At 42.8% G+C, this 21,457-nt stretch overlaps 2 protein-coding genes across 6 annotated transcripts in view; one reads left to right on the plus strand and one right to left on the minus strand.

The window, feature by feature from the left end:
- Positions 1-21,457, plus strand: part of LOC119496646 (cysteine-rich venom protein) — a 146,835-nt gene that overhangs the window by 90,778 nt on the left and 34,600 nt on the right. Inside the window, exon 3 of one of the 4 annotated variants that reach the window (XM_037784103.1) lies at positions 4,858-4,991. The exons of the other annotated variants lie outside the window; for them this stretch is intronic. The gene's annotated coding sequence lies outside the window, so the exon portion shown is untranslated. The remainder of the gene's footprint in view (positions 1-4,857; positions 4,992-21,457) is intronic. 4 annotated transcript variants of the gene reach the window in all.
- The window catches only part of LOC119496645 (raftlin-like), a 128,881-nt gene that overhangs the window by 87,522 nt on the left and 19,902 nt on the right, over positions 1-21,457 (minus strand). The gene's annotated exons all lie outside the window — the stretch shown is intronic.

Here is a 21,457-nt window from a genome sequence, read left to right on the forward strand (position 1 = left end):
GTCTTTTCACGTCTCTGTGTGAGGAGCGGTCGGGGGCACCCACTGTGTGGACTAATCGTCTCTCTGCCTATATCTTTGTTTCTCTGCCTCCGTCCATCTCTCTGAGGTCCAGGACGGCGTCATTAGCAGTCAGGGCTCAGAGTGCAGCTCGGTGGAGCCCTGGGGCCGAAGCTTTGTGCCTTAATTACCCACCTAATGAGTCACTGGGAAAGTCACTGGGCCTGCTGGTGCCTCCCTCCCTCTCTTTCCTTTTCTCACACTCTCTCTCACACACACACACACACACACACACACACTTACTGTATTCACTTCATTCCCTTTGACTTATATGCTAATTACTCATTCACTCATTGACACATACATTCACACACTTGCCACATCCACCTAATGACTGCAATTGTACTTACTCAGTCACTCACTCACTTGTTTGCTCGCTTCCTCACTCTCTCCCTGATCTACACACACACACACGCGCACGCACGCACACACACACACACACACACACACACATACACACACACATTCATGTATTTATTCTCTCACTCAGTTGTTTGTTTGGTGTCCCACACTAAGCCGGCTAAATCTGAAACCGCTACTGTAGCAAAACATGCTCAATCTTTTTTTCTTCTTCTTCTTCTTCCTCCTCTTTCATTTGGCAAACAACACAAATGTGAATCACAGACAAGGAGACGTATGATGGAGGACATACGATAAGGAGCAGTGTTTTAAAACAGCCAATTCACAATATAACTGTTTTCATACATAGTTTTTTGTTTCTGTTGTCAGACAGTGGAAGAAGCATGAAATAGCGATTTGATTGCAGCTTACAGATGCTACCTGTTAAACAGGCAAACAGTTTAATATCACACCTGTATCAAGTGATGGACTATACTGACATTTATTCTAAAATACGCTCTGGATTGCATTTACATGCATGTAACGCGAATGAAAACACGAGTCATTAAGCAGCTTCTGTAGACAGCTGGAATGATTAAAATAGAATCTGTTCCGCCGGATGCTCTTCAGACAGAAGACCTCCTACGTAGACGAGCCGTTAGAGTAGACATGGTCACTAACACTCACTTACTCAGGCCATATTCAAACACACAACAGTATGTTAGCACAACAAGAAGTTGAAACCTAATGTGTAGCAGAGTATTTCTACTGTTAACCACAGAGGATAAAACTGTCGCTGTGATAACTTTCCGTAGTTGTAAAGTCCTTTCTCTTAATATTAGAAACCACTGTGCCGTGTTTTGTGAATTTATTACTCAAAACGGCCATCCTGGATCCTATTTCATTGTCTTGAAACAACACCCACTCACGCAGCCTGTTTTTATTAGTTTATTTATTTGTTTTTTTAACAAAGGGTTGTTTTCGGTCTCAACACACTGATTCACATTTATATATTGACTATATTTAAGAAGTAGATGTAGTCAACCAATAGTTTGTGGACTATGATTTTGAAGCCCTGATTTCAGCATTTTGGCCAGATGTGACATGAGAAGGTAGAGCTAAGTACAACTGAACGCTGAACAAGACATTTTTAGGTTACCAAAATGTTACAATTAAAGGTGCTAAATGTGAGACTTGGAGCATTTCTATTGCCTCCCCCCTACTCTCAACATGGTGACGGCTGAGCCAACGGCTGAGCCAACGGCTGAGCCAACGGCTCGCAGCTAACAGCGCTATAAGCACTAACAGTGAAAACAATGGCAACAGTGCTGACAGAGCCAACAGTATTAACCTGGGGGGGCGGGACCAGAGGGGGGTGCTACGGTTCTGCACCGGCGCGGCCGGTCGGAACGGTGTTATGAGCAATAACTGCCGTATGAGAGCAGTGCAGAGTGGCGGCCGTGCGCTAGCCAGTGGGGCACGCTCACATGCACGAACATGCACTAAAAGGCACACGCTATGTCAGCAAAGCTCGGATATTACAGCACACAATGAAGGAGAGCGACTTCATTCTCTGCTCAGGTAGACATTACTCCTCTATATCTTTACAAAGACGATAGTTGTTTGCTGCTATATTGATGCTCTGAATATTGTATAGAGAACCTTTAACTATCATGAACTGAAAACACACTTTGAAAGTTGTAAGACGAAAACATGGACAACTCCCAGACCGGACAACGTCGTGGTAGCGACCTGTCAATCACAAGGTTGCCCCGCTCTAAAGCATCCCCTGCTTTATGGTCTATTTGACTCTAAATGGGAGCATAATTTACTAAATGAACAACATGCTGTATTGAAGAAGACTTGAAACTAGTGATTGAGACCATAAACTCATGTTTGCAATGTTTACTGAGGTAATAAATCAAGTGAGAAGTAGGCTCATTTTCTCATAGACTTCTATACAATCACACTTCTTTTTGCAACCAGAGGAGTCGCCCCCTGCTGGCTGTTTGAAATAATGCAAGTTTAAGGCTCTTCACTTTTCAGACGCGGAGGTCGCCGCTTGCTATTCACTCAATGTGTTTTACCTTCTTTGTATTGTTATATCTTGCTTAATCGCTGACTCAGTCACTCACTTGCTTCAGCTCACATGTAGAGAAGCAATCAGATGCACCATATCCACAAAACATATACTTTGAGTCCAGTTATTCAAATGAAAATATATATTATTATAGAGCACAATTTCTTGCACACACAGACTGAAGAACACACACTCTCTCTGTGTCTTCACACCTCCTGCGCTCTCCCACCTCGAATTCACACGGTAACACTCAGACCGATGAGATCACACCTGCATGTAGAGCAGAACAGTCTGCTCCTGTTCACTTCCCAGATGCTGCGAGCGGACATGATGACACTTGCTGCGCTAATAATGTAGGACTGAACTGCTGCCAGGGGTCATATCCCACGGCCGTGAAGTGCTTTTATTAAACCGGTTCAAACCTTGAATGTTACACTGAAAAACAAACAAAGTATTGATTTTCGTATCGCTCACATCAGTCTGACATTATTAAAGAAATGGACACCTGAGTGAACAAAATCATTGCCAGAATGAGAATTAAGTTATGGGTAGATTAAGTTTAGCGGCTTTTTGATGACCTTTGCTTTTAATGAAGTGGTTCTATTGATAGATTTTTTGTGGCCTACTCTACACATACACAAGTACTTTTTGTAAATATAGGTCACTGAAAATGGAGCTTTTGTAAAACTTCGGCCAAGGTGAAGATTTTCAGGAACTCTGTTTTCAGTGTTGATGTGTAGACAGTGAAAACTGACTTTTTGGCTGGTAACGTCAGAGTGGCTGTGCGCTCCTTTGTTTGGTATCCCTAATGAGGCGACATGTTGTGCAACAATGGCATATATACATCCATGAACGGCAGACGTGGCCAAATAACCCACAAACTGGACTTTTTACATGTTTACACTAGGGATGTCAAAGTTAACGCAAATTAATTTTAACGCCACTAATTTCTTTAACACATTTACGCCACTTGCGAGGTTGTAGCACTATCATTTTTAAAGCTAGCGTGAAAATACTGGTATCATATAAATTTAGAAAAACCTAAGGAATCCATTGGTACCAACCAACTAGCTTGTCGACAAGAACGATAAATAACGCTCCAACTTTCAAAGGGGTCCCTTGACCTCTGACCTCAAGATATGTGAATGAAAATGGGTTCTATGGGTACCCACGAGTCTCCCCTTTACAGACATGCCCACTTTATGATAATCACATGCAGTTTGGGGCAAGTCATAGTCAAGTCAGCACACTGACACACTGACAGCTGTTGTTGCCTGTTGGGCTGCAGTTTGCCATGTTATGATTTGAGCATATATTTTTATGCTAAATGCAGTACCTGTGAGGGTTTCTGGACAATATATGTCATTGTTTTGTGTTGTTAATTGATTTCCAATAATAAATATATACGTACATTAGGAGGATAAAAGGAGGAAAAAACGCTGATTTAAAAAATACCCGAGTATGCTTCGACTAGGCCTTCTTTCTACCATAAATGTCTAAGATTTTGTGTAAAATATAGTCATAAACTCTATTTCATAAATGTGTCAAGACTGCAGCAAAGTTTGTTTTCCTCCTCCCAATCCCCACTTCTGCAGTTTGTGATGTTGACAACTTACACATTCACATTGCCAGCTTACCATTAGGGTGATGGGCACCAGAGGATGAGTTTAGAGTGGAAAAAACAGCAGGAAAATGGGAACTGGAAAATTGGTGGAGCATCTGGCCCCGAGGCAAAAATTCAAAAAGCAAACTCGTGACCGGAGGAGCGAGGAAAATCTGGACGCGGGAAGCGAATGAGACACGCTTCTTTGCTCCTTCAACAACTCCTGTTAAGATGCCCTTGAGCAAGGTGCTTAACGGCCGACTGCTCCGATGGAGCTGCTGACTGGCACCAGACTGTGGTTGTACTGGGCAGCTCCCAGGTCTTAATGTCCGTAACTGAGCGAGTGTGAAGGGCAGTGCTGAATAAGAGCACACAGCAGAGCTTTTCTGGGTAAATAAAGATAAAAACAAATAGACTGGATGGCCAGCTAAATGCTAATGCAATTCTCTTTGTCTAGACAGAGCATTTATGGCTGCCTGGGCAAATTTCTAAATACATATGCATCTCCCAATCTGTGTCCAGAGCTCCGGCGAAAGCTTTTACTGGTGATGGGGAGAAAAGCAAGCCAAATTTATCTACCGCTCCCCTCGCTAAATGACTGGAACACTGTATTTTGAAGGCGCACGGCTAAATGAAAAGGCGCCGGATGTCTTGATAGGGGAAAACTACCTGTAATTTGTTCAGCCAGTAAAAAGGTTTATATATAGAAAGAAAAAAACGGTCTGTATCTTTTCCCTCTGTGCCATTCTCTCTCTCTCTCTCTCTCTCTTTCTCTCAGGAATTAAAGTGTGCCTCCATCACCAGTTTTCAGGCTGACAGGAGGCCTCCAGAGTGCGTTTTGTCCGCTCGACACCACCTCCTCCGCTGACAGCCCCCAGTTGCCTGGAGACGCCGCTTGAGAGACAAGCTGTGGTAAATGAGCAGGTTGTTGATCAAAGCCCACGACGGCTCCACTGCTGCGTTTTCAACAGTGCGCCGCTCAGGCGCCGCACACCACTTTGACTTCCTGTTCTCTTCTAAGTACAAGTTACGTGTTTTTTTTTTTTTCCATACAGTACACCCTGACATTAGCCTCCTGTCGAAAATCACGTTTGAAGCGTTTTCTGCCAAGATGTGCTGGCTTGATTGGGGGGGTTTTCTGCCATTAGCATTGCAAAAGACTGCAAATTAGAATTTTAAAACATGGGGTTCTGCGATGATTAAGTTCTCTGACAGGCTCGGGATGTTTTGGTGGCACCGTGAGTCTGCCATTAGATGCTTTCTGCTGTTGATTGTGGTGCATAATTTGCTCTAAAGACTGCAACCACAGCAAACAAACTGTGTTATTATTGTTGTTACCTTTCAGGTGAAAGAAATGTGTTCAGTGTCAGAAAGGGAGAAAAAAAATCGTTCATGAGTTCATGAGTGTTTTATAAATTCTGAAACATTTTGAGGAATGCTACAGATGGCTATTTAAAGTGGTGGCTGTTATGGAAGACGTGTTCAGCTCTTTTACTAAAGTAGCAAACCAAAATGTAAAACTCTTCCTTTACAACTAAAAAATAAAGGTGCTTTTAGATATTCAGCACTTACCACTGCGTCTGCCACACAGCAAAGTCTGTGTATTTTAAATGCCGACAGCTACCGGCTACATCCAGTTCTGCCAACGACCTGTGCTTTACACCACAGGCTGCTGCTATCCTACTCTAATCTCATCACATAGCCAAATAGAGCAGGCTGTAGCTTAAAAAGAGAAAATGGTTAGCAATATGACACAAATCAAATAGCAACATCATAAACTGTTTTGGCCCTGACCAGATAATCAAACTGAGATACCACTAAAATGAGCACCTGCATTGTTTTTTTCCACGGCTGCAGCATTAAAAAAAAGTTACCTTTATCAACTCACAAGCAGAGACAATTAGCTGTGCACAATCATGAGAGCGGCAGCCACCCTCCAGGGGTGCAAATTGTTTTATTTATTAGTGGTTATCAAATGACAACAAAGACTAAAGTTAATTGTCGTGTTTAATCTTTATTATTAATCTGGTGTTTCGGCCACATCCTCTAACGCAACCCAACTGAACTGCACATGTGCAACTCTCAACAAAGATGAGAAGGAAGCAAGATGGCTCACTCCTTATCTACTTCTATCACTCCGGAAAAAAATGTGTTTTATTCTTTTTACCATCTGCCCATTGGCATTTTACTTGCCCAAGGTAAGCCTTATTGTTGAGCCCCCCTGCCCTCTCTCTCCTTGACGCTGCTGCCTACCTTGGTTGCTCTGGTGGCATTTGTGTAATACTGTAAACAATGGAGGAACCAACAACCTCTTGCTGTCTGAAAGCACCTTGGTAGTACATAACTATCATCAGGAAGATGTATCCTACATCTGCATAACTACAGCTGACACATGAATGTTGTGTAGGAGAGTATAATGTAGCATAAAAGTTATGTACAAGTTCCTCAGAACTGTAATTAAGTACTTGAGTAATACTTGAGTAACTGTGCATATCAAGGTTTGCATGTTTGGTTAAAGTCTGTGGGCAACCTCCAGTTCTGAAAAGTGAAGCCAATGCTGAAGTGCCTTAAACTTGCATTCTTTCTAACAGCCAGCAGGGGGCGACTCCTCTGGTTGCAAAAAGAAGTCTGATTGTATAGAAGTCTGTGAGAAATTGAGCCTACTTCTCACTTGATTTATTACCTCAGTAAACATTGTGAATATAAGTTTATGGTCTCAATCGCTAGTTTCAAATCTTCTTCAATGCAGTATGGTGTTCATTTAGTAAATTATGGTCCCATTTAGAGTCAAATAGACCATAAAGCAAGGGATGCTTTAGGGCGTGGCTACCTTGTGATTGACAGGTCGCTACCACAACGTTGTCCGGTCTGGGAGTTGTCCGTGTTTTTTCGTCTTAGAACTTTAACCCTTTCACAGAGTGTTTTAAGTTCATGAAAGTTATTTGTTAAATTTTGGTCGCCTAAAAATGTCTTATTCAGCATTCAGTTGTACTTAGTTCCATCATCTCGTGTCACTACTGGATGGCGACAGCCAAAATGCCGAACTCAAGGCTTCAAAACGACAGTCCACAAACCAATTGGTGGCGTCACGGTGACTATGTCCACTACTTATATCTCAGCAGGAGGTAAGTAGTAACTACAGCTGACAAACAAATATTGTGGAGGAGAGGTATAACACAGCATAAAAGTTGAGTACAAGTACCTCAGATCTGTATTTATGTACAACACTTGAGTAACTGTACCTAGTTAGCGTCATCATCACTGTGTGTTGGTGCGCAGTGATGTAATCGTGTGCATATCTAGGTTTGCATGTGTGGTTAAAGTCAACACAGGCACTGAAAAAAAGCCAAGCAATGCAGACCTGAACACACGCACTCAAACTCCTGCAGTCAGCTCCAAGCCCTTGACATTCCTCCAGCTCACCCGTTGAAATGTCTGCAGTGAGATCTGTACTTGCCTCCTCAATTACTACAGGAGCCCTGACTGGAGACGAACCCGGCATGTCACTTCTGATACCTTGCAAGCAGAAAGCTTGCCCAGACTACCTGGCTGGGAGAGGTTCAGTGTCAGTGTCGAGTGAAGGCGAGCGTGGGTGTGATCGGGAGTGTCAAAGGCAGCTTTGGGACTTCACGATTTACTGCTGGATGTGTTGTGAGTTAGATTCGAGGAAACATCTGGGAACTTGGTACATGTAGGAGCTCACTTGTCACATTCCCCTCTTTCCTCTGACATCTGAGCCAGACTTTTACAACATGGGATAGTAGTTATACCTCAGATCCTTTTATACTGGTGATGCTTTACTGTTGAGCATGTGGGCAATGAAAAAAAAAGAGTTCTTGATAAGTAAAGAAGATGATGCAAAATTAGAAATGAGTGTGTATAACCTGTCCATTTTACTTCCGTCAAATTATCAAATTTTCTGTCCTGAAAAGCCATGTGTTCTTTGATGAGAAGACACCTGAGCTGTACAAAATCTTGATATGCTGGCAGCAGCAGAAGAAAATTGACCTTGCACGGCACGGCACTGAAACCAAACTTATCGTATCACTTATCAGAAACATGAGCACTTGAACATACATCAGCGTGATAAGAACTACCTAAAATGACAGAAAGCATCTCTTTAGTCGATGTGTACTTTGAGTTTTTAGTTTAGTCCATGTCCCATCCGCTAACATGGAGAGGGCAGGCTTTATGAACTATCCTGCAACCAACCACCAGGGGGCGATCAGGATGTTTTGGTTCCACTTTCACCACATCACCGAACAGTCAGCATCCTGTGAGGAGCTACTGGCAGCTACGGGCGTGGCTCAGGTGTGTGAGAACATAGTGTGAGATGACAGGTGAGACGACTATTTGTTCCAAACAACAATGGCGGCTCCTGAAGAACTGGAGTGTATTCTTTCATTGAAAGAAGAGCAATGTGCGGCACTGAAGGCAATGTTTTTGCTCTTATCCCGACTGGCTTCGGCAAAAGTTTGATTGACAGATTGTTCGTCCAATACCAAGTATTTTTTGAAAGTCCTGTTTCCTAACAATTTCCAATGACTGCTTCTCAGATGGTTCTGTGTAACAAACCATCTGGTGGGTCAGGTTAGAAGACAATGCCAACCCTGCATATACAATTGCATCAACGGAAGTAAAACAACCGATATTGGACTGCTTGGGGACAGAGAGCAGAATGATTATTAGCCTATGTGCATAGGTCAATCAATATGCACTTGAAAGGACTAAAAAGTGCCACTGAAAATCAGATGAAAGGCACCCATAGCCCTCAATGTAACACTAAATATGTTTCTCCTTTAAAGACTCCACCAACCAACTGTTAGCCAGCCTGTTCGACACTTACAAGATGAGGCATCCCTAAAAATAACAACAAAGTGTGAAACGGTTTGAGGCATGCAAATTGCTCTTGACTGTGAAACTGTACAAGGGTTCTGGTGACCTGTTTGTTGCAGAGCAGAGCAGTTTTGAGTTGGTATCTGGGCCTGTTGTGCCTGGAGTCTCTAAACACCAGGCAAGACTAAGCACAGGATTATCTTCTTCTTTTATTCCACATCTTCAAGCTTTCAGAATAGAGCTGGAACGTGAAATATTGAGGGTTTCCCTGTTATTCAGGCTATCCCTAATCCATCATTGTATTTACTTTGTGTTACGATAACACTCAAGCCAAATGCTCGTGTTGTGTGCAGCAGTGGAGGGGAGTGTGTGTGAGATAGAGATCAGTTGAACGGTCTCAGCAGATGGTCTGTTGATTTGCCAACAAAATAAGATAGCTGTTGCTCATTACTACAAAGTATTTACTGCTAAATCATGTTGTCCTAATGCAAATTGAGTTTTATTTATAATGAAAAAACAGCAAAAGTTATTTCTTCCATGGTTGATGGCGGAAATTGCAGAAAGAAAAGTTGTTGTGATCTATGGGGACAAGCCCTTTCTCCTCTCCAGCGCGCCTAGAGTTAGTAACGTGAATGAACACAAATTAACCCGGCGGTCCAACTCGTGCGAGTAAAGACAAGTTTCGCTCTAGGTGCGAACGAAAGATAAGAGTCAACAGAAATGCACACTAGCAGCTCTGTGAGGTTGTACTTTGGCACAGCTAAATCCCAACATCACCATGCCAATATGCTCATGATGACAAAGCTAACATGCTGATGGTAGTTTTACCATGGTGATGTCTTAGCTTAGTGTTAGCATCGACTGTACAAAATTTCTGGCAACCCATCCACTGTAGTTGTTGCGATACTTCTGCTTGTGCGGCTAAAAGAAAATTAATTTCAGCTTTACACACGAGAAAAACAATATATCATCTAATCCTGATTCCGACTTGGAGGTGGAGGAATATGGATGGATGCTTTTAGACAATTGAGAGTTTCACTGGGCCATGGGGAACCAGAGACCGAGCGTATGCTAATAGAAACACAGTGCTAATCCATCACCCAGTCTCTTCAGAAGTAATTAAGTCAAATTATAGACGGCCCCCGCACCTTAATCTCCCACCAGATGGAGACCTGCTGAGCAACAGGTGGTCTCGCTTCATACGAAACCTGCGTCCCACCACTGTCATTTGACTCCTTGGAAACAATGGTGGACCCAAAGAGAGCCTGACAACTGAGTGAAATATGAGACTGATGTGTAATCATGACGGAGACAGTGCACGTGTGCGATATCTATTTCATAATTAGGTACCCACTGTGCCACCTGTCTCTGTCTTTTGTCTATGATTATAACAATAGACTGAAAAGAGATGCAGTTATTGCACACTGATGACTGCCTCACATTATTCATACTTCAGAAAATCATCATGTTCTGTTTTCAGGAATGAAGCAAAGCAAAAACTGCACCTCCAAATGAGCACATGTCATTATTTTTCATTATTAAAAATTCTGGAAATTTAAATGTGGCATAATTAGAAGCTCATTTGTATTTCCACTGAGAACATTTTCTCAATTGTGTTCATTGCAAATAGCTATAAACGTGTAAACATACTGCTTCTACAACTGCATCTAGGTGACCAGTAGGGATGTGCGTAATTAGTCAGTTGCTACGGTCACTAGTTGGCTCCAGAAGTACTGGTCGGTTAAACGTATTATTATTTTATCAATGTACACATTTAAATTACATATAGACATACAGTATACTGTTTCAGCTGTTGCTGGGTAGAGCTGCTGCTCCTCCTGCAGCAGCGGCTGCTCTGATCTGAACTCATCAGCCGCTCCTGACTCACTTCCATTGCGTTGGGTTGCGGCCCCACCTGCCACCACCTCCTCTTTCTGAAATAGCAGCTGGATTCAACAGAGTGGGCTGACTCTGGGTCTGAAAAGTGAAGCCAATGCAGAAGTGCCTCAAACTTGCATTCTTTCTAACAGCCAGCAGGGGGCGACTCCTCTGGTTGCAAAAACAAGTCTGATTGTATAGAAGTCTATGAGAAAATGAGCCTACTTCTCACTTGATTTATTACCTCAGTAAACATTGTAAACATGAGTTTATGGTCTCAATCTCTAGTTTCAAGTCTTCTTCAGTACAGCATGATGTTCATTTAGTAAATGATGGTCCCATTTAGACCATAAAGCAGTAGATGTTTTAGGGCGTGGCTACCGTGTTTTCATCGTAGAACTTTTTAACCCTTTCACAGTGCGTTTTCAGTTCATCAAAATTAATTATAACATTTTGGTGGACTGAAAATGTGTTATTCAGCGTTCGGTTGTACTTAGCTCCCCTCCCTCTCGTGTCACTTCTCGTTGCAAAAAGGCAAGAAACCAAGATGGCAACGGCCAAAATGCCAAACTCGAGGCTTCAAAACGCCAGTGCACAAACCAAGGGGTGACATCACGGTGACTACGTCCACTTTTTAGATACAGTCTATGGAGTCAGTCTGGTTCTCTCCTGATTGACTGGATTGGCCAGCAGCACACTGAAAGTAGCTCACTAGCTAGATAGCCGTATAAGCGATGACAAATCATGACTCTTCTTAGATCACAGTCCCCGCTGGCGTTTCATCAAATATTACACCACACACCGGGTTTGTGAGGCGCATTTCTAAACGAGGGACCGGAGCGGACACTGGGGACATAATGATTTCAGCAGCATTTAAAATATAATGTGGTTATTGAAAAAATGTAATTAATAATATATTCAAATGGCTGTTATATGCAATTTTTTCAGACAATGTTTAACCCCGTAGATTCATTTTGACTGTGTGTGAGAGTGTTTTCTTACTTTTAGAATAGTCGACTTATCTAAGTTCAAACTTCTGTTTAAACGTCAGGGAAATTAGTCGTTAAGAACATCCCTAGTGACCAGTGCACTTTAATTCCACAGCAGGTGATAGCGTCTCCACACTGTGTTTACACATATCATCACGCAGTATAAATTCTACCAATCAGGGTGCTATCTCAAGTCATCACGGAAGAATAGAGAATTATGCGTCCACTTTGCAGCTGGGGGACGGTGAACTCTGATTACTTTTCCCTCATCTCTCTCTTCCATGACTGCAAATTCATCACACCGGCAAACCGCGCTCCGCATCCCACGTGGGTGTAAGTGCAATCAAACTGTAACGTGCGCGCAAATTGTCCCCAATCAGCTCGCTATTTTTTGAATGCCACCCCTTGATGTGATGGGCTGAAAACACGAGCAGGTTCGAAGCGTCTCCATTCCCGTTTGACAATGGCTTCGAGGCAAATTGTTAGTCAATGCTTGCAAGAATGAAATCACATTAAAGGTCTGCGAGGCCACAGTGTACGCCGCCAGTCGAAGCATGACTCACAGTGCTGTCTGAAGATGTTGCTCAATTCAGCTTTGCTCAACAAACGTTTTTCCATGAATTCCTAACCACATTTGTCAAATATACTTAAATAAAACAGCTGCTTTTTTTCACTTATTGATGCCGTGAGTCCGGTAGGCCACGCTGGAGAGCTGCTTTCTGAGTAAGGAGAGTCTAACGGGGGGGGAGTGGTGCAGCAGAAAGAGACACACTGCTTCTGCCACTTCATGCTAACGAGAGGAAACTTCAATTATGCTTTTGAAAAAATGACTGGTTTCCAACTCCTTAACACGTCCAGAGTGGTGGGAGGGGTTCACATAACTTCAGAAGCTCTGGAAGTCTCAGCCGGAGCTGATTAATGGGAGTGGGAATATATTTGGCACAAAGAGAAAGACAACCACAACTGTCTACAAAAGGACTGTTTGGATATTGCTAAATCGCTGTTTCATGGTCTCTCATCTATGCAGGAGATCCAACGCTCACAGAAACTGACTAAGCCAACATTTTAAAGGAAAAACAGGATCATTTAGTGAAATAGGGCGAGAATTCTGCCTCGGATCTCGGATCAATGCGAGAATCATTTATTAGTTGTATTTATTATTTACTGAGAATTTTAGAGATGCAGAGGTTTTATGCAGTGTCTCTTAATTATCACACTTGTCTATTAAATATGTTGTTGTCAAGGGCTGGGCGATAAGGCGATATATATCCATATAAAAATATCTATCGTTTCAATTTTTTCTATATTGTTTCTATCTTAATGTAAAAAAAACAGCAGCCGAACTGTGTTACAGCAATATGTACGTCATTTAGACAACGCTTTATGTTCCTTGCATGTGGGAGCCAGAGTGGAGCGATCAGCTGTTTTGCTTCAAGAGGGCACAACATGCAGAAACTGTCTCAGATTCAGCCCAACCAAAACAACAAGAGTTCCTAAGAAAGTCAGACATAAACCAGAAGAAAAAAACATCTGCTGCAAATTTTGTAACATGCCAGTGCGGCCTATCCGTTGTCGTTAACCGGCACAACATGCCTTTTTTGGCTGGATCACAGAGGGCCAGCCCTACAAACACAAAAGTCTGTCCCTGAGTGGGCATGTCTGTAAAGGGGAGACTCGTGGGTACCCATAGAACCCATTTTCATTCACATATCTTGAGGTCAGAGGTCAAGGGACCCCTTTGAAAATGGCCATGCCAGTTTTTCCTTACCGAAATTTAGCGCAAGTTTGGAGCGTTATTTAGCCTCCTTCCTGACAAGCTAGTATGACATGGTTGATACCAATGCATTCCTTGGGTTTTTCTAGTTTCATATGATCTTCACTTTAGCTTTAAAATGAGCTCGCTACAACCTAAAAATCGCAAGTTGCGTTAATGTGTTAGAGAAATTAGTGGCGTTAAAAAGAATTTGCGTTATGTATGCGCATTAACTTGAAACTGTTCATTTTGCACTAAAGTTCTTCATAAAATGCTTTTCATTTGTCAAGTATTTAATTCACACAGGAGTGTACAAAAATAGATTTAACCACGAGGTTACTTCATATAGACTACCCATTTATTGAATTACCAGCAAACATACTATATCGTGATATATATCGTTATCGAGGACTTTCCTTTATATCGTGATAGAAGATTTTAGCCATATCGCCCAGCCCTCATGTTGTCTCTAGTAAGGACACAGCCTGCTAAGGCAGTACCACCACACATAAGCAGTGTTGTGTTATCTCCAGTCTTAATGGAAAAGCTCCTGCGCATGCACTAAACCTCATCAAGGCAAACCTTTGTTATGTTGTCAGAGTCTATTATATTGGAAAACTGAAGACTTTCATTTCACATTCAGATAACTGCTTCTGAAAAATGACACCTATTGTAACGAAATGATTGATGACAGCTATTAAAAAATGTGAAAAGCAAACTGGTTAATATTAATGTTACAAGTCGTCCTTGCTTACAACACTGTTGTGTTTTTGAGAACAGAAAGATTGCTGAATTTCAGGCAGCGACATGTTCCCCAAAATTAATTCATGGCGTTTTTTTTAAGACAAACATCTAACCTTTTATTACAAATTGTAGGCTCTCCTACCTGTTTGTAAATGGATTTGAAAAGGACACAGAGTTTTACAGGAGGTGCAATTTATAACTTTGAGCGGTGGGGAGGCGGCTCAGAATTTCATTATCAAGCTGACAAATCATAGTTATTCACAGCGTTCACGGCATTTTCTTCCTCTCAAGAAAAAGTATGGAAATGTTGAGAGTGTGCCTCGTAATGTCGTTGTGCGAATACTTGTCGCTGGTGGGAGAAAACTCATAACTCAGATTTCTGATGATTGTTTGTTTTCACTTCAGCTGAGAGATCACATTGTTCCTCTGTGAGCTGAGAAAATTGCTCGACCTCTTGAGCTCAGAAAAAAACAAATAATTTCACATCCCCTGAAGGAATGCCAAGTTTGCATTTTCCTAAAGCTCAAATCAAGTCTTTTTTATACTTCAGGTCACCAAACAGAAGCAATATCTGAGTTTGGACACAGGAGTGTTTGTCTCTTTTGTCCGCTAACTGACTTCTGAGAATCCAAAAACATCTTCTGTAAAACGCCCTCTTGGCAGGAAGTGAGGTCAAGGCTGAGGTCACTTCCTGCACATTCTGCTTGTGCGGCCTCCCAGGCTTCTTACGAGAGCATCTAACAATAGCTGTGGCCGCGTGAAAGATCCTCTATTTCTCTCCGCACACATAAATACATTTGTTCCTCTTTGGGAGGTGCTATCAGCGCCGGGCTGAAGGCCGGCGGAGGTGTTTTGTTAAATTTAGATTGTTTGCTCCTCTGCTGTGGGGACCCTGATTGCATTTCAACACAATCAATACTGGCATATTGGATCTGAGTGAGATGGCAATAAGAGCCAATAAAGCTTTGAGGGGGCGCTCGGGCGTATTGTCTGTCAGGCGGGCAGGAAAACAGCAGAGGCCACGTTAGAAGAGGCAATAAGCAGGCAGGCTGGATAAAACACAGCAGTGTGCAAACACACCTAAACACAAGACAAACCAACACAGAGCCAGACACTAGTTCTGAGACTAAAAAGACATTTCACCCAACCACCATGTGTACATGCTCGCATACGAGCCATACACACCGCACTCAGTCTCTATCTTGGTTTCTGTCGTTCTCCCCTCATTTCCTCTCTCTTCAAGACACTCACTTACTCATTTAATGACGCACGCAGGTTCCCCACCCACATGCAGAGTCCGTATCTCAAAAATAAAAACCCACAGAGCCTCAGGATGTGTGATTTTGCTGAAGACAAAGGTTGACAAGGTTGTTTAGAAAGTCCAGCCATGACTGGAATCTGAGAAATCTCCAGAGATTCTAGATTAAAAACCTTGATTTAGCAAACCTTAAAATCTAACTTGGTGTTACACACGTCTGCCTTGTTTTTCTCTTATTCCCTGACCTTCTGACCCCTCCGTTTTATATTCCTAACATCCCCTGTAACACACTCATCGTGCAGGCCTGAACAACCTGAATCAAATCATGACGAGAATATTTCTCCGAGCGAGGGAAATTGAATTTGCTGCAACAACACAATACACGCACACACCGCGTACTGGAACAGTTAACTGCAATACCGAAGCCGTCAGACACACAGGAAATAGTCGGCACAGAATACGAAGCATTACAAGGAAAGCTAATCTCAAACACACTGCTGAGTGAGAGACAGACAGAGAGGGGGTAGGGGGGAGAAAGAGGAAGGAACCGAGCAAAAATCTGCGTTTCCTGTTGCTGAAAACTTTGTCAGCAGTTGCAGCCGTTTGAAGCTTAACGAATGGAACCTGCTGAGCTCTGGCTCCTTCACACGCCTAAAGTGCTGCTCTGACATCTTTGTCTCAGCAAACGATGGCTTGGCATTTTGCTGCCTGACTGGCTCGAAACAATACAAGTAGCATCCACTTACTGTAGCATGCCACTAACTATGGATAGAGGCACAAACAAGAAGCGGCAACAACGCAAGTCTGAATTTGTCGGCTCGGACGGCAGCTGATGCATATTTCATGCACATTTCTAAAAGATTCCACAATTTTACCGGTAATCACATTGAATACATTCATCAAGGGCGCTCCGTGCGCAAAGACCGGCCGCTTCCAAAGGAGGTCCGGATTATTAATTCAGTATTCTCCAATACGTAATCACCACTTGCCCGTTTTGACTCCTCACACCATCAGAAACACATTCACTTCTGCCTGCATCTAATTTACAATCGTGTTGTGATTTGAGCTGCGGAGCCGCGGACCCTGGACAGCGGGAATATAATGGAAATATAATGTAAAAACCAGATGACCGTGAATTCAGTCTTCAATGTCATTCTCCCCTCCAATAACTGCGATTCAATTCCACCTCTCAAGCTGAGGAGCCAGGGGATAAATCCCGCCATCCCCCGCCATCCAAGGACTAATCTCACCTCGGAAAGCCACTCCGGCGTGCGGCGTTCCTGCTGACCTCTCCTGCAGCTCGGTCTTGTATCTGAGTGAAGTGGCGGTGGGGGGAGGCTGCTCCCGCGTGTCACTCACCTGCCGCCACCGCTACAGCTCATATTAACAAGGGGACTCGGGGCTCTGGGGGTTTTGCATATAAATGATGTGTCTAGCTCCTGAGATGATATCAAACGGTGTGTGTCTGGGCCCGTCTGTGTGTGTGTGCGTGTGCGTGCGTGTGCGTGCGTGTGTGTGTGTGTGTGTGTGTGTGTGTGTGTGTGCGGGCCTCACAAGTCTGCTCACCGGCTTTGATGTCAAGGGCGACATCTTTATATTTCCAGTATTCCCAAACCTGCCCGCCGAGAAGACGCGACGCAGTACTGTTTTCAATTTTTCATTTCTCCTGACATTTTTAACATCTCCAAAATCACATTTTGGGAAATAAGACTCGTGCCACACATGCCCGAGTCTGTTGTGCTTGTGTTTACGATGAAATGGCTTCTTTCCACACCATCTAACACAGCACCAGCAAGGCGCTTTCTCAGCTCCCTGCAGGGTCATGATCTCAATATCAAACAGACTCTCCGTTTTGTTTTTCCGCAGCTCTTTCAGAGGCGAATGAATGGTAGCAGAGTGACCATGAAGCTGAATGCGTTGCTCCAAAATGATACAGCAACATGAGGCAACAACTCATTGGTGGGCTGACGCTGATATTCGGTGCAGAGGATTTTTATCACCTACAGCTTTCCACCGATTTATTCTTCCTTTCATCACTGTTTCTGCAGTGAAAGCTGTTATTTTTGTACATTTGGTGGCTGGTTAGTAGCCTGCGGGGCCATTGTGGTGGCAGTTGCAGGAAAGCTATGATCTAACACTGTGGCAAGAAATTATTACAAACATTATTCACAGTGCAGTAGTCACAGTGAAGTGAACTCAACATCATAAGGGCATAGTTCCCGGGAAGAGCAAGGTGAAAGGGGGAAGCAGAAAGTCGGCCTTAATTTGTCCCCGGTTAAAAATGCTGATGCAGAACATTTTTCTGCAGCTTCTGGTACATTAACTTTCTTAAAGAAGAGTTTCTTTTATTATGCTAAATTAGACAGCGACAGTGATAATGGTTCCTGAATTAGAAGGTAACAAGAAAAGCAATTTCCTTTCACAGTTGCCCGTATGACAGTGTAATTGTTTCTGATGCTTCCTACTGCTTTACAGGATCAAACAAACATTGATCTTTTATTGTGTCGCAGTAACACACTACGAAGTAATGAATTAATGTAATCATGTTACTTGTTCCTGTAACATAATGCAATATGACATTACTGTTTCAGTTACACAAGATAAGTTGTGATATGAATCATCTGATCCTCGAGACATGACAACAATATTCCAAGGCCAACAAGAACTGAATTTACATCTGAAAATGTGCTTTAAAGTTCTTCTATAATCAAAATTCCTGAAGAATACAAGCTGCATGATCACTTTAGGGTGTAATACAAAAGTTAAAGACATACTTGTGGCTATAAACGGCATTTACAGGATAACGGCATATTGGAATTTCCCTTCAAATGTTGCGTCATCGCACCACAAGTAAACTGTGACCTGCAATGTTAGTCACCATAAGCTACTGGTCATATCAGATGAAGTCAGGCTGTACAAGCAAAATCTCTGTGAGCTATATCTTACACCCGGCTCAAAGCAGCATGTGCGAGCGTGCACGGGACACCGACCCGGGTGATTTATACGTGTAAGAAGTTACAAACGGTCCCTTTAAAAGGTACAATTTGGAGTTTTTGACCACTTATAAGGCTATGGTGCAACATTTTGATTAATAGGTGCAACATTTTGACTAACAGATCCCCTTTTATTTGTATATTGTGCATGAGGACGCGCATGAGACAATACATATTGCTGCCAATGGTTTCACAATATTCCACTGATTGACAGGTGGTGGTATCGCGCCAAAAAAAGTAGCGATTTGCTGGCAAAAGGCAGGGAAGAAGAATTTCACCGCCCCTTTGTCCTGTATGTCCTGTGGCTACAATGGCCTCGGTGCCGTGTCCATACTGTCGCGGCTGATTTTCTCCGCTGTCTCTTTCCTGTCGATACTATTTTTAGACACCAGTGTCTTTTGAAGATTCTGAATTCTTATTGGGCAACATCAAGTGAAACGCTGCACACATAAACCAGTGGTTGGTTTGATTTAGAGCCTGGTATGAACTGCTGAAAATCCAGGCTATTTATGATTGTAGTTTGACACCATGTACAGTTGTACTGCGGCCGCTGGAGCTGATCAACGGCTGCTCTAGACAATGCTTGTGATTCCACCAGACGCGTCGCAGCGTGTCCCAGAAGCGTCTCTTCTCTCCGCTAAAATTATACGCGTAGTCTATTTTTGACGTGTGCCTCCTTTGCTGGTTGAGGGGATGCACCCAAAACCGTACCAAAAATATTGGTCATTCGTAATACCAATAAATTATTTTGTGAAATAAAATGCTTTTTTTTTATTTCACTGGTAGTTATATTATATATTAAAAATAAAATCATCCTTAACCCTTAAGATAAATTCATTATTTCTGGGAATTATTGTAAAATCATTATTTTATTTGATGGTCTGGCTGCCGTGGCATTTGGCCTTTGTGCCCTCAAAAAATTGACAACACCAAAGGCCATGTGACCTTGCCCCTAAAATGATGAAATTGCAGGTCTGGATGTGACCAATGCAGATTTCCATTTATTTATTTTTTTAATGTGCTTTGCAAGGATTTTATGTGGGAGGAAATACGTACAGTTACGTAAATGTTATGTAAATGTTTTTTGGTGAAGAACAGAAGAAAACTCCACAAAGTACCTTTAAGGAACGAGTAGAGGAACTATTTAATTTTCACTCTCTTTACGATGCCAGTTCCACCTGTGAGCCAATTGTCAAGTTAAAAAATGATCCCTGATTTTCGTAGCAGCTCACACTGTAAGTATCTGAATTTATGTGCTCGCCCTACAGCTCTACCAGAGACTATTTTCATATTCATAATCTTTGACTGTGTGTTAAATATTTTACAGGTTTCCTGTAGAAAAAGGCCAGACACATGAATCATTACCTACACTTACATACCTGGAACAAGGTAATTACAGCCATGAGTAACACGCTAACCCCTCAACCCGAAAATCTGCTGATGCAGTGAAATGATTCAGCCGCTGGGGCTGCACTGACACGCTCTGATTTCTCAAACTTAATATGCTCCTATGGGACACCGGCAGACACACACACACATACACACACTTTTCAAGAGATGAACGACAGAGAAACATAGACAGAGGCGTACTGACAGTGACAGAGAGACAGAGTAAGAGGAAACTGATTACAGTAAGTACCAACCCCCACCATTACAGGCAAGACGATGTGGCCATGAGCCAAAGACACACAGTTCAACAGAAGGGAGGCACCCGTCCACCTACGGCCTCCGCATCCAGCCCCGCCCTTGTGTCAGGTCCCATATGAGGGGGGACGGTAAAGCCCGCCTGGCCCCAAGACGCCCACGTTCCCCGGCTCCTCCATCCATCCAGTCTAGTCAGCCTGACAAACTAATGGAGACTAATCAACTGTCAGGGCGAACACGCCGCACACTACATCTCCCGGCTTCCCGTACCATCCCCCCCTCCTCCACCAAACTCCCCCCCCCCACCATCATTTCAGCTATAACTGTCATGGGCAGAAATAACAGAGTGATGGCTATATATAGCCCCCAGACTCCTCCCTGGCCTAGAGCACACACACACAAACACACACAGAATCGTCCCTGAGCACATTAATTTCCCATTTGTTCACCTTAATGACCTCCATTATATATTCAATCTTAATCTAATCCTAATTCTACACCTAATCTTACCTTGACCTCAACCCCCAGTGCTGATGTCTGTCGTCTAAGCAGCTATCGGCTGCTCAAAAAGTCTGTATTTCGTCGATGACATTGCACTCTACTTTGTTAATCAATATATTTGACAGCTTTCTGCTCCTGGCAGAAAGACATGGACTCTAATCTAATCCAATCACTTCAGTGTAAGCACAATACTTTTGATCATTGCAGCTGTCGTTTAAACACCAGGTTATCTTACTTAATAGTCAAATAATGGCGTTGGATTGCTCTTTAAAATGACTCCGGGTATCGATATGCTTTAGTCTGGTCTCCTTTCTTTGTTTTGGTTCTGCGTGCAAGCTGCAGAATGTCACGGGAACTAAACTGGAAGCACAGCAGTGTGTCTGAAAAATGAGTGGTATGCCCAGCAGTGGAGGAAGACGAAGAAGGTCTACTTTATGGTTCGCAGAATGGCTTTTCCTGTTACGACTATCATCGGGAATATTGGATGTGTTAAAGTGCTTTGTGAGCTCATTAGTATTACACACTTAATCTGGTTATTCAAGGCAAACAACCTATTTGTATGCATGTAAACATACTGACTGTGTATGTAGAACATATATATATATATATACATATATATATATATATGTGTGTGTGTGTGTGTGTGTGTGTATATATGTATGTGTATCAGCATGCACCATGCCAATTTGCACTGAATGCTTTGGGATCAGTACATAAACATTGTTCCCCACTGTCCCTAAAATGCCAAAACAAAATTGTTTTTTCTTGTTAATCACATTTCT

Source organism: Sebastes umbrosus, chromosome 11 (genome assembly GCF_015220745.1).
Source record: "Sebastes umbrosus isolate fSebUmb1 chromosome 11, fSebUmb1.pri, whole genome shotgun sequence".
Lineage (NCBI taxonomy): Eukaryota > Metazoa > Chordata > Actinopteri > Perciformes > Sebastidae > Sebastes > Sebastes umbrosus.